This window comes from Podarcis gaigeae, assembly GCF_964106915.1.
Source record: "Podarcis gaigeae genome assembly, chromosome: 4".
Lineage (NCBI taxonomy): Eukaryota > Metazoa > Chordata > Lepidosauria > Squamata > Lacertidae > Podarcis > Podarcis gaigeae.
Window position 1 is genome coordinate 3,465,177 of NC_139677.1, and position 7,523 is coordinate 3,472,699.

The following is a 7,523-nucleotide window of genomic DNA, read 5'->3' on the forward strand; positions in this document are numbered from 1 at the left end:
CAGGAGGCAGCAACTAAAACGACCCCAATGAAAAGGAAATGCAAGAAAGCAAAGTGGCTGTCCAACAAGGCCTTACAAATAGCAGGGGAGAGAAGGCAAGCAAAATGCGAGGGAGATAGTGAAAGATACAGGAAATTGAATGCAGATTTCCAAAAAATAGCAAGGAGAGACAAGAAGGCCTTCTTAAACGAGCAATGCGAAGAAATAGAGGAAAACAATAGAATGGGAAAAACCAGAGATCTGTTCAAGAAAATTGGAGATATGAAAGGAACATTTCGTACAAAGATTACCATAATAAAAGACAAAAGTGAAAAGGACCTAACAGAAGCAGAAGACATCAAGAAGAGGTGGCAAGAATACACAGAGGAACTATACCAGAAAGAAATGGATGTCTCTTATACCCCAGGTAGTGTGGTTGCTGATCTTGAGCCAGACATCCTGGAGAGTGAAGTCAAATGGCCTTAGAAAGCACTGCTAATAACAAGGCCAGTGGAAGTGATGATATTCCAGCTGAACTATTTAAAATTTTAAAAGATGATGCTGTTAAGGTGCTACACTCAATATGCCAGCAAATTTGGAAAACTCAGCAGTGGCCAGAGGATTGGAGAAGATCAGTCTACATCCCAATCTCCAAGAAGGGCAGTGTCTCTAACTATCACACAATTGCACTCATTTCACACACTAGCAAGGTTATGCTTAAAATTCTACAAGGGAGGCTTAAGCAGTATGTGGACCAAGAACTCCCAGAAGTGCAAGCTGGATTTCGAAGGGGCAGAGGAACCAGAGACCAAATTGCAAACATGTGCTGGATTATGGAGAAAGCTAGAGAGTTCCAGAAAGACATCTACTTCTGCTTCATTGACTATGCAAAAGCCTTTGACTGTGTTGACCACAGCAAACTATGGCAAGTTCTTAAAGAAATTGGAGTGCCTGATCACCTCATCTGTCTCCTGAGAAATCTCTATGTGGGACAAGAAGCTACAGTTAGAACTGGATATGGAACAACTGATTGGTTCAAAATTGGGAAAGGAGTACGACAAGGCTGTATATTGTCTCCCTGCTTATTTAACTTATATGCAGAATTCATCATGCGAAGGCTGGGCTGGATGAATCCCAAGCCGGAATTAAGATCACCGGAAGAAATATCAACAACCCAGATATGCAGATGATACAACCTTGATGGCAGAAAGTGAAGAGGAATTAAAGAACCTTTTAATGAGGGTGAAAGAGGAGAGTGCAAAATATGGTCTGAAGCTCAACATCAAAAAAACGAAGATCATGGCCACTGGCCCCATCACCTCCTGGCAAATAGAAGGGGAAGAAATGGAGGCAGTGAGAGATTTTACTTTCTTGGGCTCCATGATCACTGCAGATGATGACAGCAGTCACGAAATTAAAAGACACTTGCTCCTTGGGAGAAAGGCGATGGCAAACCTAGACAGCATATTAAAAAGCAGAGACATCACCTTGCCAACAAAGGTCCGTATAGTTAAAGCCATGGTTTTCCCAGTAGTAATGTATGGAAGTGAGAGCTGGACCATAAAGAAGGCTGATCGCCAAAGAATTGATGCTTTTGAATTATGGTGCTGGAGGAGACTCTTGAGAGTCCCATGGATTGCAAGAAGATCAAACCTCTCCATTCTTAAGGAAATCAGCCCTGAGTGGTCACTGGAAGGACAGATCATGAAGCTGAGGCTCCAATACTTTGGCCACCTCATGAGAAGAGAAGACTTCCTGGAAAAGACCCTGATGTTGGGAAAGATGGAGGGCACAAGGAGAAGGGGACGACAGAGGACGAGATGGTTGGACAGTGTTCTCGAAGCCACAAACATGAGTCAGACCAAACTGCGGGAGGCAGTGGAAGACAGGAGTGCCTGGCGTGCTCTGGTCCAGGGGGTCACGAAGAGCCGGACAGGACTAAACGACTAAACAACAACAACAACCCAGCTCTACCTCAGTAAGATCTACTTCTGAGTAGACATGTGTAGGAAATTTTGCAAAGTCAATGAGCTAGCCAGAAAGGCATATGCCCTGATGAGGTGGATAAGGATGAGGAATGCCCTCTACAACTTCTGCAAATAACACCTCTGTTTGTTACACAAATCAATAAATACTTAAGCTGGTCTGTATTGCAATACCAGACTATGTTACACCAGCACAGATACTTCCACTTAAGTATGGGAAAGTGGCAATAGCATTTGCAATCCTTATGAGGGTTGCTATTCTCTACTGTTTTCCCTCACACATTGCCTCTGCACAAAACCCAGCCTTGATTTATGATTCAGTTGCAGAAATGGTATCTGTAATATATTTTATTGAAAACTTTTTCTTCTTTAGAAGGGTAACATGATTATATCATTGTCTCATTGAAACTGAATCTCTTCTGTGGGAAAGGAAATTAACATCCTAATTATATACTTGTCTTTGTCTGATAGAAGAGCGCAAGTCTACATTTGGATTTATCTACTGTAGATGGGGAAAACTATACTGTGTGTATTTTTAAAAGCTTGTGAGAATGAGCCACCCCAGCAATCAAGGGGGAGTGGTCAAGGTCTGGAGGTCAGGATTGCAGGGCCAGGGGAGAGGAATGGATGGAGTCATTTGGAGTCTTATTAGGATAGTGCATAAAAGCAAGTGACTTACGTTTTGTCTCTGGATAGGGTGGAAGCATGTTTTCTCCAGCATCCTGACTTCATTTACACCGAGGAGAAAAAGAGAGTGAGAAACAGCTGTTTAAATCAGTTCATCCAGAACCGCTTGGTCATCAGCCTTATTCATTTAATGGTGTGGGGTAAGAAAATTAGAAACAAATGGAGGAAACTCTAGATCTTGGGGCCAATCACTTTACCGCATTGTGCTTTCTCTTGTTAGCAAATCAAGTGCTTATTTGGATATCCAGGAGATTATCAGAAAAGTTTGCCCTGTTTTAATGGTACCAGACAGGTAATAGCATGAGCAAAAAAGAGGCATTCTTGACAGTTGGCCCTCTCTATTCATGCAAGTCTCAACCAGTGTAAGTTTGTGCATCTTTTGAAAGCACTGTATGCCCTCAACTGTTGACCTGTTCTTTGTGGAATCCCGAGGTGCACTGGGAAAGAGTGGTGAATTTTCAAGTGGTTGTGGTTGGCATCCTCCTGTCTTGGGAGACAATGGAGGACTGTGCTTTTGTGAGTGAAGTCAAACTGTTGGAGAGTTATAGCTTCTGCTGTGGCTGTAGAGCAGGCACCCCCAAACTCGGCCCTCCAGATGTTTTGGGACTACAACTCCCATCATCCCTAGCTAACAGGACCAGTGGTCAGGGATGATGGGAATTGTAGTCCCAAAACATCTGGAGGGCCAAGTTTGGGGGTGCTGCTGTAGAGAATGATGTGGGAGAGGCCTCATTTATTGCCGGTGGAGCAGCTGAAGGCATTCAGTTGTGCTGCTGCAGATGCCTCGTGGCGTACTTCTCTCTGTGCTCCTCACAGTGGTCATGCCCTCTACCTATTGTTCCATGAGAACTGTCGCTCTGCATGGGTGACTAGAATTTTTTAGTTAAAGTCGTAAAATTATGGCAAGGATGGAGAACTGCCCCAGGCACCGTGTCCAATGGTTTGGGATGATAGAAGTTGTAGTCTAACAACACCTGAAAGTCACAGGTTCTGCATTTTTGATTTATAAGTTGTATTCAATATGGCTTTCTGTGACAACCTCATGCTACAGCTTCCTCCACAGATAATTCTCACAGTGGAGAAACAAATATGTCACCTATGAAGTATCCTTAAATAATGAGCTGCTTTCATAAATGATATTACTACTCAGATGTCAGATGTGAGAATTCCACAGCTATTTAGCTAATGCAAATCTTCCATGAAAAACCAATTACAAATATGGAAGTGATATTAAGTTCAGTCCAGCTTCAGGAAATTACTTTGGTGGATTTCACTTCTCTGCAAACATTCATGTTTACGACATGACAAAGACTCAGGAAATGTAGCCGTTTATAGTGTGCATATATCTAATTCATATAAATAATTAAAAAGTAATGATCAATTAGCATATTTTTAAGTACCTGTTATAAAGGCTTCATAATTAGTGGTTTCCCCAGGAGACCTAAACATCTTCTACTCTAGCCCATCACAAAACAGTGTACCTTTGCTTATGAAATTATCTAATTACCCCCGAGACTAACATGATTTCCTGGTTATATTACTATTCTACAGTAGACTATAAAGATAAAAAATGCTTTAAAAATATTTATATCATCCTAGTGATTAGATTGCATATATGATCAGGGCTTGCACATGTGCAAATCCATGGTGTATCCTGCTGGGGAAAAGAGATGGGGGTGGATTTAGACATAAATTGGTATGCTCCTATGCTCACTTTCCTGTGAGTAAAGGTAAAGGGACCCCTGACCATTAGGTCCAGTCGTGGCCGACTCTGGGGTTGCGGTGCTCATCTCGCTTTATTGGCCGAGGGAGCCGGCGTACAGCTTCCGGGTCATGTGGCCAGCAGGACTAAGCCGCTTCTGGCAAACCAGAGCAGCGCACGGAAACACCGTTTACCTTCACGCTGGAACGGTACCTATTTATCTACTTCCACTTTGATGTGCTTTTGAACTGCTAGGTTCGCAGGAGCAGGGACTGAACAATGGGAGCTCACCCCGTCGCAGGGATTTGAACCGCCAACCTTCTGATCGGTGAGTCCTAGGCTCTGTGGTTTAACCCACAGCGCCACCTGTGTCCTTGTAAGTAATCCCCACTAAATACATCAGGATTTATTTTGAGGAAGCATACATAGTTGGACTGTAGGCTTTCTTAATCACAAAGACAAGAACCAGAGTGGTGAGAGTTGTGGGCAGCCATGAGATCTTCAGTTCAGCACCTACAAGGTCAGCACTTCATACTGGAGAATCAGGAAACTACAGCTCAGCAGGCAGAACACATTGTTCTGTTAAAGAGAGAGGCAAAGAGTTCTGGCAAAGAGAGAGGACCAGGCTTCTCCCAGTGCTGATTCCAGGATTGGCCAATCCAGAGCCTTCATACTGCTCACTAGTCGCACAGACTTTACTTGGAAGAGTCACTCTGTTCTATAGCTGTTTCCTAGGCTAAGCCCCAGCTTCCAACTCTGAAAGCTCCTGGCTTGGCCTCTGGAATCCTCTACAGGGAAAGGTGAATTACTATTTGCCTCTTCCCTAATCTGTGAATAGGTATCCATACTTCAATTTGTATGGAAAGTTTACATCTCCTTTTCCATGACAGGTTGCCACATATCTATAGTCAGGTACATGTATTTCTAGATGTAGCTGTAAGAAGGCCAGCACCCAACAACAATGCAAAGAAGGGGAGGATAAAACTCCAAGAGTGATACAAAAATTGGAATTATGCTGGCAGTTCCCAGCAAGGGAAGCTTGGCCTCCATCAACGGCTGAGCAAGTTTCTGCTTCTCAGTGCCTCTAGCTTGCTTTAGTAGTCACCAGCAGGAAGGCAGTGCCTAAAGGGTGGCATTAAAGGATGCTGATCAGGGAAGGTCCAAGGAAATCACAGGAACCTCTGCCTCAATCATTTTGTCACCATGAAGAATTTCTGTTCCACATATTAGTCTTTAATGTGATGTGATGTCATTAGAAGAAACTTCAGGAAGCTGTGTTGAGAACCACTTGAGGCTAAAAATGAAATATGAATATTTAAATACAATTATTATTATTATTATTATTATTATTATTATTATTATTATTACATATCCAGAGGTACCTATTTTTAGCTTGTATACTAGTCTTTCCTATCCTGGTTCCCTCTTATGTTTTGGACCACAGCTCCCATCATCCCTGACCATTGGCTTTGTGAGCAGGGATGATGGGAGGGCATCCAACTGGGAAGGGTAGTTGTATTATCAGGGAAAATATATATCTTGCCAAGTGTGTCTGACTTCATCCTATTCCATTTCTGGTCTTTTGGCTACGCAGTGAAGCACTCTAGCTAAGCCACCAAGGTACGTCCAAAGAGACCTTGGAGCCAGAGTGCTGAAACACAGAGGACTTGTCCAGCAAGATTGGCAGGAGGAACAGAGTCCTGAGCCCTGAATAGCAGGAGAAGTATCTAAGCAACACTAAGGTTAGAATATGCTTTCAATTGCCCTAGTTGTCCCATCCGTCTGGGTTTACTAGTAGGGCCCAAATCCTGGCCTTAGTTAAGGCAAGGATTCTTCTTCCTGAGCATGAGTCTGAAATAGTTTACCTTCTGGTCCAGATTTTGGCTGGGGCTCATTACCTACTGCTGGCACCTGTCACGAGACCCTCCTCCATCAAGGAGGTGTCATGAGATTCTGGTTCTGGGTGTGGGCAGCCCTGACAAAGTAGGAATTGGATATTTGTCTTTGTATTTCTGGTGATGTGTAGCTACATTTTCAACTTGGGGCACTCTGATGCTGTAACTTGTGCAGATTTGCAAGTGCAAATGCGCTTCATGTATGCCATCAGGACCATGCATGAGCTGATACACAGATCCAATCCACACATTTTCAGAGCCAGCTTTCATGAGCAACCTATTCATATGCCAGATGAGATGCTCATAAAAACTCATAACAACTTCTATATGCAGGGATTTCTATTTTCCAACATATCCTGCCATGCTCACACCCAAGCTTTTTCCACACATTACATGTGACTGCAAGAAGATCAAAAGTATGTAGTGTGACAAGAGGGGTCATGCTTTTAGTCTCACCCTCGACATTGCATCTTTCCCCCCGTGTTGTGTGTGGGAAAGCCCAGTGTTTTAGTTCCTGCTTGTGAGTAAGGTCCCTCTGTCATCAGGATACCTGGTTAAGCCCACATGGTTATCATATAGATCCTTGGAGGCAGGAACCAAAGAGTGATGGAGGGCACTGCCATGGAAGACTGAGAACAGGGCAATGACCCAGGCATTATAGGGAAACAATGTTTGTTTCTCTTGCTAATACCAGCTTTTTTTTAATGCTGCGATAGTGATTTTAATGCAGGGAAGGATTGTAAGATATTTCTGTTGAAGCCAGATACATTTCTAACAGGCAAACAAATTCTTTAAGTGTACTTGGTCAGTTGTGTTAGCAGAGATAGCTGTCACCACGCCACTAAAGGGGGCCCTTCACTCTTTCCTGGCTACTGGTTTTGAAATGACCCAGAACCCGTGAGCAGAGAACTCAGAAGAGTCTAGGCGCCAGCTCTATGTTGATCCAACAGACTGGGAGCTGTTAGAGCCTCAACTATATATAATGCATCAGTCAGAGACCACAGCCTTAAAAGAAAACTCCTATGGAAGTGAATTGTATTTGAAGGAGAAAAGGATCACAGTGGCCATCCCCGTCCTCAAGTCATATGCATTCATTTGAAGCTTAGAACAAAGGCCGACTCTTGGAGCTCTTGCTGTGTAAATGAAATCATGCTTTTTCTGCGTTCCCAGTCACATAGAGAAGGCCATACACACAGAGACTTTATTATTACCTTCAAACAAACATACATAACTTGGGCACAGAGGCAGCTGATACTATCTAGATCCCCCCCCCCC